The 9,528-nt window shown below is 54.5% G+C and overlaps 2 non-coding genes across 2 annotated transcripts; both read right to left on the bottom strand.

The window, feature by feature from the left end:
• Positions 1 to 7,300: 7,300 nt before the first annotated feature.
• LOC141270419 (5S ribosomal RNA) lies at positions 7,301 to 7,419 on the bottom strand. Its single transcript, XR_012321655.1, has one exon. It is a non-coding gene; the product is annotated as a 5S ribosomal RNA (ribosomal RNA).
• Positions 7,420 to 9,125: 1,706 nt separating this feature from the next.
• LOC141267125 (5S ribosomal RNA) lies at positions 9,126 to 9,244 on the bottom strand. The gene has a single exon (XR_012321139.1). It is a non-coding gene; the product is annotated as a 5S ribosomal RNA (ribosomal RNA).
• Positions 9,245 to 9,528: the final 284 nt, after the last annotated feature.

Below are 9,528 nucleotides of genomic sequence, written 5' to 3'. Positions count from 1 at the left end.
AACATATTTACAACAGAGTTCCGGTTACTCACTGTCCATAACCTGTCAGTCCATATAAAGAAATCTGTAACTGAAAAACATAATTAGCAACGGCTACAACAAAACAGGTAAACATAAAATAGTTAAAGCAACTAGCCAACTTAGATTGTCCAACGTACGGGCATCTGGCCTCTGGTAACCCTAGTGGACCTACGGAGCTCACTAACTGGTCCTGCACTACAGGGTGTAGGAGGTGTTATGGGCAGGCTGGGCAGCTTTCTGCGCACTCTTTGGCTCACTAGGGGCACGGCAGGCTCACTACTAGCAGAGGGTTGATCCTCCTGTACTGCTGGTGTGGACTCTTCTTCTCTTGGGCCGGCTGCTCTTCCAGCTCTACTGGTTCCTCTGTAGGCACTTGCGGGGCTGGCTGGAGAAAGGTGAGGACGGGTACCACGACAGCACCGTTTACTTGTGTCCAAGACCGGGGGAAGTCTCCGAGTACAGTCCTGATCATTTCTTCCCTTTCCTCTGCGGGTCGAGGGTTTTCTTGATCTTCCTCTTTGGGGCTTTGCAGCTGCTCGGGACACTTCTTCAGGTGGTCTCTGGAGACAACGGCTGTGGTTTCTCCTCCATCCTTACTGATCACGCAAATCTTTGGGCTCTCATGGCTTGATGGCAGTACGGTGTACAGGTCCTTCTCCCACTGGTCGTCCAACTTGTGGAGCCGTCTTTTCCTCTTCAAGACCTGCTCTCCAGGTACCAGGGGAATAGCGGGAGCATACTGATTATAAGCCCTCTCTTGCCTTTCTCTAGCTTGAGACAGACTTCGCTCCACGCTCTCCTGCACTTTCCGATACTGCTGCTGGCGTTCTGTATCCCAGTCTGCCTCTGGCGAGGTGTCCTCGGGCGTCAGGACTCCCATATCCAGGTCGATAGGCAGCTTACCAGGTCTCGCTCTCATTAGGTAAGCCGGGGTACAGTTGGTAGAACCTACAGGGATGTGGTTGTATAGGTCCACCAGATCAGGCAGCTTCTCAGGCCACATACTGCGTTCTTCCAGGGGCAATGTTTTCAGGAGGTCTATCACCACCTGGTTCATCTTCTCGGAGAGTCCATTAGTTTGTGGGTGATAGGGCATTGTTCTTATCTTCGTGCAGCCATACAGGTTGCAGAACTCCTGGAAGACTTCCGCTTCGAAGGCTGGCCCTTGGTCTGTCAGCACTTGGTCCGGGTACCCGTGTGGACGGCAGAAGTGCTGCTGGAATGCTCTAGCTGCTGTTTGAGCCGTTAAGTCCTTGACCGGGACCACCACCAGGAACCGGGAGTAATGATCTACGATTGTGAGGGCGTAGACATACCCAGATCTGCTTGGAGCCAGTTTCACATGGTCCAGGGCTACCAGTTCCAGTGGCTGTCGGGTGATGATGGGCTGCAAGGGAGTCTTCTGGCTGGCACGGTCCTTCCTTCTTAGGTGGCACGGTCCACAGTCTCTGCACCACCTCTCGATGGCTCCTCTCATGCCTACCCAGTAGAACCGCTCACGCAATAAGAACTCCAGCTTCTTCCATCCGAAGTGTCCTGCTCCGTTGTGGTACGCCTCCAGAATCATAGCCGCGTCTCGTCTGGGGACCACTACCTGCCAGGTCAACTCATGTGTTCGAGAGTTAACCATTCTCTGGCACAACTTCTCCCTGTAGAGGAACAGCCTACTTTTCTCCTTCCACAGTTGCTTAGTCTCCTCTGGGGCGTCTGGGTCCAGACTGGCATCGGCTTGGGTCAGCATTTCCTTCACCAGACGGACTGCAGGATCACTGTCTTGCGTCTCCGCCCAGTTGTAGTGGGGCAAGGGATTGAACGTCGCGGAGCGCCTGTCCTTCACACGGTGGGAATACAGGGTAATCCCATGACGGTGGAACGCAGGGAGCTCAACTTCTTCCAGATCGTCTGGATCTTCCCCTACGTCCGGTAAGTTCGGCATTCTAGACAGGGCATCCGCGTTGGCATTTGAGCGTCCTGCCCGGTATTTGATGGTGAATTCAAAGTTGGACAGGCGAGCCATCCATCTCTGTTCCAGAGCACCGAGCCTTGCAGTGTCCAGGTGTGTCAACGGGTTGTTATCCGTGTACACGATGAATTTGGAGGAGGCAAGGTAATGCTTGAAACGTTCGGTCACTGCCCACACTACTGCCAGGAACTCCAGCTTGAATGAGCTATAATTCTCAGGGTTCCTCTCGGTGGGTCGTAGCTTTCGGCTAGCTTAAGCGATTACCCGTTCTTTTCCTTGCTGGATCTGGGACAGCACGGCTCCTAGCCCGATGTTACTTGCGTCCGTGTGGAGGATAAAGGGCTGGCTGTAGTCTGGATATGCCAGGATTTCTTCCCCCGTGAGGGCCATCTTCAGCTGGCTAAAGGACTCCTCTTCCAGCTTTTCCCACCTGAAGGGCGGCTTCTGGTTTTTGGCTTTTCGAGATTGACCTATCAGGAGGTCCTGCATAGGGGCTGCCATTTTGGTGAAACCGGGAATGAATCTTCGGTAGTAGCCTACCAACCCGAGGAACTGCCGCACTTCTTTTATGCTGGAGGGTCTTGGCCAGTCCTTAATCACGGTGATCTTATCAGGGTCAGGAGCCACTCCGTCAGCACTCACCACGTGTCCCAGGTATTGCACCTTTGGTTTCAGGAGGTGACACTTGGAGGGTTTCACCTTTAGGCCGTAGTTTGCCAGAGCTTCGAACACTTCTGCCAGGTGTTTCAGGTGGTCCTCGTAGGTCTTGGAATAGACGATGACATCGTCCAGGTATAACAGGACCGTCTCGAAGTTCCGGTGTCCCAGACAGCATTCCATCAACCGTTGGAAGGTTCCTGGTGCGTTGCAGAGCCCGAACGGCATGTAGTTAAATTCGCTGAGACCCATCGGGGTGGTGAATGCGGTCTTCTCCCGGTCTGCCTCTGCTACAGGAACCTGCCAGTACCCGCTAGTGAGATCCAAAGTAGAGAAGAAGTTAGCAGATTTTAATGCAGCTAAGGACTCTTCTATCCTTGGTAACGGGTACGCATCTTTGTGTGTGATACGGTTGACCTTCCTGTAGTCTACACACATTCTCATAGTGTTGTCCTTCTTTTTCACTAAGACTAGTGGAGCTGCCCAGGGGCTACAGCTGTCCCTGATTACCCCAGCCTCCTTCATGTCTCTAAGCATCCCCTTGGCGTGTTGGTAGTGTGCAGGGGGTACGGGTCGGTATCTCTCCTTTATGGGAGGATGGTCTCCCGTGGGGATGTGGTGTTCTACCCCCTTTACTCGCCCGAAGTCTAACGGGTGTTTACTAAACACTCTCTCGTACTCTTGAACCACCCGATAGACTCCTTGTTTCTGGTGTGAGGGAGTGGATTCGGTACCCAGATGTAGTTGCTGACACCAGTCCCCCACTGGTTTCTTAGAGCCGTTACCTTCCTCTGGTTGAGATGGAGGCAAGGGTTCCACGGCCTGTACAGAATTCTGGTTTATGGTGAACAATTTAGCTAGCGTGGCATACCGGGGCAGGTGTACTTCTCTCTCACCGATATTTATGATGCGAACGGGCACCCTCCCATGGCGTACATCGACAACCCCCCGTGCTGTCAAAATGGTGGACCTACTGTCTGAGTAGACGGGTTCTACCATTGCTTGGTAGTCTCTACCTCTTAGACCAATAGCTGCCCGGCACCAAATCATCATCTCACTTTTTGGGGGCATGGCAATAGGGAACGGGTCACACATTCTCACGCTACCTATCTCACCACCAGATAGTTCCACCTGTTGCCGCTTCATCAGTGCCCGGATCTCTTTTTGGAGCACACGCTGCTGGCCGGAACTGGCGTTCTTGGCAACCTGCTGTAAAATGAGAATCACCTCTGCAAGACAATTTTCAATTACATTGGTTCCCAGGGTGATTCTAGGGTGACTCTCATGACGGTCTATGTCCACTATAATCAGTCCTTGTGCCGCCAGTTCGACTTTACCGATTTTAATGGTCACCTCCTTGAATCCCACCTGCGGCACGGGCTGACCATTGCTGGCGATGATACTCAGGTCGTCGTCTGGGTAGCGGGTTATGTCCGAATCATTCCAGTACTGCTTGAAGAGCACGTACGGGATGGTGGTGACCTGTGACCCAGTGTCTAGTAGGGCACTCATAGGAATGCCATCCAGTACCACAGGCAAGATTGGACGTCCCCCTACGTATTTATTACGCCAGTTTGATGGGCCTGATGGTCTTATGCCTGGGGGTTGGCCCTCTACCCCAGGTTGTGCCCGTTTAAATGACAGTACCTTGCCACATGTCCGGGTTGATTGCAGCGGCGGCAAATAGGTCGTCCGTCCTCGTTGTATCGATCGCTGGGTCTTCCTCTGGCCGGTGGGGTCCTCCTTGGTCGGCGCCACGGGATGTCCTCCGGTCCGGATGCCAGCTCGATCTTCCCTGCAGTAGAAACCTGTAAAGACTGCACAGTTCGGGTTAGCGCGGCAACGCTTTTAGTTAGCTCTTGGACCTGATGGTGCAGGTCTGTAGCCGGGTCACTGTTTAAAGCCTGCGCATCAGCTCCCACAGGCCCTGCAGACAAGGGCGCCGTCTCCTGGTGATAAGTGATAGCAGGGCGCCTGTGGGTCACAGCGCCACCTGGTGCCGGTTCTCGGAGCACCCGGATGGCTCTGTCCTTGAACTGTGCAAAGTCCAGGTCAGGGTCCTGTAAGGCCATTGCCCGCAACTGGGTTCGGTGGGCATTGCACAGTAGACCCTCAATGAATTGTTCAGTCAACAGCTTATCTTCATTTCCCACGCTGTCAGGGTCTGCCTGCTTAATGGCTCTCAGGGCCTCTTGTAGGTTTAGAGCATAGCCTCTTATACTCTCATGTGCCCGTTGTTTGCACCCATAAAATCTTAGTTTTATTTCGGCTGAGGTGCGGGTGTCAAATGTGTCTTTCAGCCGGGTTAGTATGTCTCTGACAGTCCTCTTCCTCCCAGGTGGCCAGGACTTTACCTCCCTTTGGGCTGCCCCGATTAATTGGGCCACCAGGATGCTCACTTTTTGTGCCTCCGTGAGGGGATACACCTGGAAGAGGCTATCCAGCCTTTCTCTGAAGTCATTTAGGGTATGTGACTCCCCTGAGTACTGGGGTAGCCAGGCTGCCCCCGGGATATAGGGCATGGTGAAAGGCATGACCGCAGCAGCGGTGGCGCTGGCGGCGGCTGTGGCGGTGAAGCTCTCCTCCGTATCCGACATCCTCCTCCCCCCTAGTGGACCGTGGCCTACCTTGCGATGATCCTCTTCCGTAGGCCGCGGCTCCGCAGTCGATCGTCAGGGTTGAGGACCTTCCGTCGCGCTCCTGTGACGTCGGCGTCCGCTGGGTTCCTTCCAGGACCTTACGCAACGTCCGGACGTGAGGCGGGGCTTCAGTTCTCGCGGGCTTTCGGAGTCCACGCCCCTCTTCTTCCCGCGCGGCGCCCTCAAGATGGCGTCCAATGGCGGGAAAACTCCACGGATGGCGGGAAGGAGGCAGAAGATGGCGTCGGATGGCGGGAATCGGCTCCAGATGGCGGGAAACGACTCCGGACGGCGGGAAACTTCACCACAGGTAAGTATAAAAGTCTCTTTTTTCAGGCACGCAGTACCCGGTGGTTGCGGGCACGTAATCCTGCCGACTACGCCAAAGTTGACTCACCCCCCTGGGCCAGTGCTGTAGTGCGGCGCGCGTGCGTGCGGGGGATACCCGGAGCCGGATCCGATGGGGGTAGTAGTCTTCGTGTGGCGGTGACCCGGTCCGCGCCCAGGGTGGTCAAACTAAGTGGCGGTTATTGGTATGATGGTATTAGTGTCCGACTACGCCACCCGTTGAATGCGGTTATGAAACCGCCGCTGCAGGGCAGACCGCTGAGGCCGGTGGTATAGGTGTGCAGCAATGTTGATATAACCCCCAACGGGAGAGGTATGGCCTCAGGGCAGCGGATGTGGATGATGTTGGGAGTGATGGTGTGGATGTCCCAGCACTAACGGTGCGACAAGGAAGCACGGAAACGCGAGGGTACAGTTCAGGGCCTTTACTGATGGTACAAGGCAAATTCCCCCGGGAGTACTGGCTAGTAGTTGGGGCCTGGTTAGTCTGTGAGTAAGCCGGAGTTCCCCTGGCCAGGTGGAGTTGTAGGCCTTCCCGTTAGTCTGTACCCTTCCTGGCTACCCTGCTTTCAGCGGTTACAAGTAGCCCACGTCCCTGGGTATACCGTGTGGTGCTCACCCATATGGCTGGTGACCTGGGGCCTCCTGTTAGCCTCCGCTCCGGGATGGCGGTGCTGGTCCCTTCGTTGTGACTGAGCCTCCGGGCTTTTATGGCCAGAGGACCTGGAATCCCCTGCCGGATGGATTCTGCTGCTGGGTATATCTTAGTCCCCACAGCCTCGGACTCCTGTGTCCGGTTTTAGTACCTTCTCCCAGGGCGAGCTCTGCACAGCTCCAGCCCCTGGCGCTTCTCCTTGGCTCCTACAGAGCTCCTGATGTCTATCTGTCCTTGTTTCTGCGTGTCCAGACCAGACTCCGTCTCTGTCTGGAACTCCTCTCCCTAACCCTGCCTCAGCCCCAGTTTATGTAGGGGAAGTTCTTCCCCTCCCAGGACTGGGCAGGAGGTGTGGCATGCTTAGGATTCCTGCCCAGGAGACCTCCCACCTGCTCACAGACGTAATACTGCTATTACTGTGGAAACCAGACCCCTGGGGTGCCACAGATGCATAGGCTGTGCCGTCCCTATAGGTGTTGTTTGTTGAGCAATGAAACACCTGCCGCATCAGATGTGTTTAAAAATGGCTCGGCGCAGGGTCTCCTGCAGGCTAAACCGTTCATCGCAGGGATGTGACAGAGAGAGCAAGCTGGACCCGCAACTTGGGGTGGAGCGAAACGCCCAGGAGTGAATGAAGGAAGAGGGTGAGATCGTTGCGAGTGAATTTGAGCTGCTCTTCGGGGGGGGTCGTGTGGCCTGCAAAGGTGTTTTGCTTGGGTTGTGCTGTAAACTGGCCTCCAGGTTACCGGTGGTTGCCTCCAGGTCAGCGGTGGTTGCCTCCAGTCATGCGGGAGTCGCTGGTCCTGGTGAAAAGAAGCCTAGTATTAAAAGTAAATAAGCAACAATGCTGGAGGCCCACGGTGATGAGAAGGATGCTGGTATTTTGCAAGGATTAAATAGCGCAAGAGACAAAGCAAATGAAAAGAAGAAAGGAGCATGTGTGCGCTTGTGAAAAAAGGAATGGAAAAAAGGCATAGAGGAGAGTGACCCCTGCTTGTGGAAGTAAGAAAAAGCAAAAGCCTACAGCACCTGGTATTCCCAGGTGGTCTCCCATCCAAGTACTAACCAGGCCCAACCCTGCTTAACTTCCAAGATCAGACAAGATCAGGCGTGTTCAGGGTGGTGTGGCCGTAGGCAAAAACAAGTCTCTCACTTGTTGCTTTTCTACTTTGACGTCCGGTTGTCGGCTGCCCTTTCCAGTGCTTAGTAAGACAAGGTGCTTTTGTGCTTTCCTTTCTCTTCACTTTTTTGCTGGCTCCTTAAAAAGGTCTTGTAGACAGAGCGCCCCGCTCAGAGCCGCTGAGCTCACTGATCGGCTGCCGCTCTGTCGACGGAACGTCAGCGTCGCGGCCAATGCCACAGGCCGGGAGCAGCGGCGAGACTCACCGGTAGACCTGGGTAGGGTGAGTAGAGCGCGGTTAGTTGCTTTCTAATAGCCTGCAGCCGGGGATTAACTTTTAATGAAAGGGAGCAACCCTTTTGACTGTCTGCAGCGCGCCGTACCTAGGAAGCGCACACTCACACACAGCGAGCATGCACAAGTTGCTCGCACGAGACCACATTCCCTATTTGCACCTGCAGCTTTTCCGCCACCATGCGTCAGACTCTCCTGCCTGTCTTATTATTATTTCAGAGCCTTAGCAGGAACCACCCCCTCAATTCCCTCCCGCTCCTTCCTAGCACTGAGCTTAGCTCCTGGGCAGCTGTCTGATTGGGTTAGTTACACAAGCTTCTTTGAAGAAGAAGACGTTACTTCTGCTGGCCCTCGTTAGGCGGTCGCCCTCTAAAACCATCCCCTGGGCAGCTGCTGAAAGCCTGGCCCCTTCACAGCGCGAGATGCTTTTAACGCCATCATTTGCATACGGCGGGCTGCGGGGTCAATAAGCACTCCTAGCCATGGCAAGGAGTTCGGTGTGAGGCCTGGTAGAGGCGGCGGGGTTGCGTCCTTATCTCAGAGGTCTTGGGGGGCTTGGGAGGCTTGGGACTTCCAGCCTCTACTTTACGTAAGGTCGGTGTCCAGCAAGGCGCCACTCCATGCTAGCCGAGCTGGGCAAGATGTCAAAATGTAATCAAAATTGTCTACAATACCTGGTGTTCTCAGGAGGTGTCCCAACCAAGTATTTCCGAACCCATCTCTGCTTTGCTTCCGAGATCGGACGTATCCAAGGTGGTATGGCCAGTAGACGCTGCTTGGTCCATCGCCCGGCCAGCCTTCCTCAGGCTCGCGTGGGGACGAGAACTCTGGCCGTTCTGGGGCGGTCTCCGAAGGAACGATGCTAAGGCTGTGCCGTCCCTATAGGTGTTGTTTGTTGAGCAATGAAACACCTGCCGCATCAGATGTGTCTAAAAATGGCTCGGCGCAGGGTCTCCTGCAGGCTAAACCGTTCATCGCGGGGATGTGACAGAAAGAGCAAGCTGGACCCGCAACTTGGGGTGGAGCGAAACGCCCAGGAGTGAATGAAGGAAGAGGGTGAGATGGTTGCGAGTGAATTTGAGCTGCTCTTCAGGGGGGTCGTGTGGCCTGCAAAGGTGTTTTGCTTGGGTTGTGCTGTAAACTGGCCTCCACGTTACCGGTGGTTGCCTCCAGGTCAGCGGTGGTTGCCTCCAGTCATGCGGGAGTCGCTGGTCCTGGTGAAAAGAAGCCTAGTATTAAAAGTAAATAAGCAACAATGCTGGAGGTCCACGGTGATGAGAAGGATGCTGGTATTTTGCAAGGATTAAATAGCGCAAGAGAGAAAGCAAATGAAACGAAGAAAGGAGCATGTGTGCGCTTGTGAAAAAAGGAATGGAAAAAAGGCATAGAGGAGAGTGACCCCTGCTGGTGGAAGTAAGAAAAAGCAAAAGCCTACAGCACCTGGTATTCCCAGGAGGTCTCCCATCGAAGTACTAACCAGGCCTGACCCTGCTTGGTTTCCAAGATCAGACGAGATCGGGCATGTTCAGGGTGGTGTGGTCGTAGGCAGAGATGAGCTTCTCACTTGCTGCTTTTCTACTTTGACGTCCGGTTGCCGGCTGCCCTTTCCAGTGCTTAGTAAGACAAGGTGCTTTTGTGCTTTCCTTTCTTTTCACTTTTTTGCTGGCTCCTTAAAATGGTCTTGTAGACAGAACGCCCCGCTCAGAGCCACTGAGCTCACTGATCGGCTGCCGCGCTGTCGACGGAACGTCAGCGTCGCGGCCAATGCCACAGGCCGGGAGCAGCGGCGAGACTCACCGATAGACCTGGGTAGGGTGAGTAGAGCGCGGTT

The sequence above is a fragment of the Phyllobates terribilis genome, unplaced genomic scaffold (assembly GCF_046119375.1).
Source record: "Phyllobates terribilis strain yellow unplaced genomic scaffold, ASM4611937v1 Scaffold_4__5_contigs__length_816908805, whole genome shotgun sequence".
Classification (NCBI taxonomy): domain Eukaryota; kingdom Metazoa; phylum Chordata; class Amphibia; order Anura; family Dendrobatidae; genus Phyllobates; species Phyllobates terribilis.
This window is presented reverse-complemented; position numbering and strand designations above follow the sequence as displayed.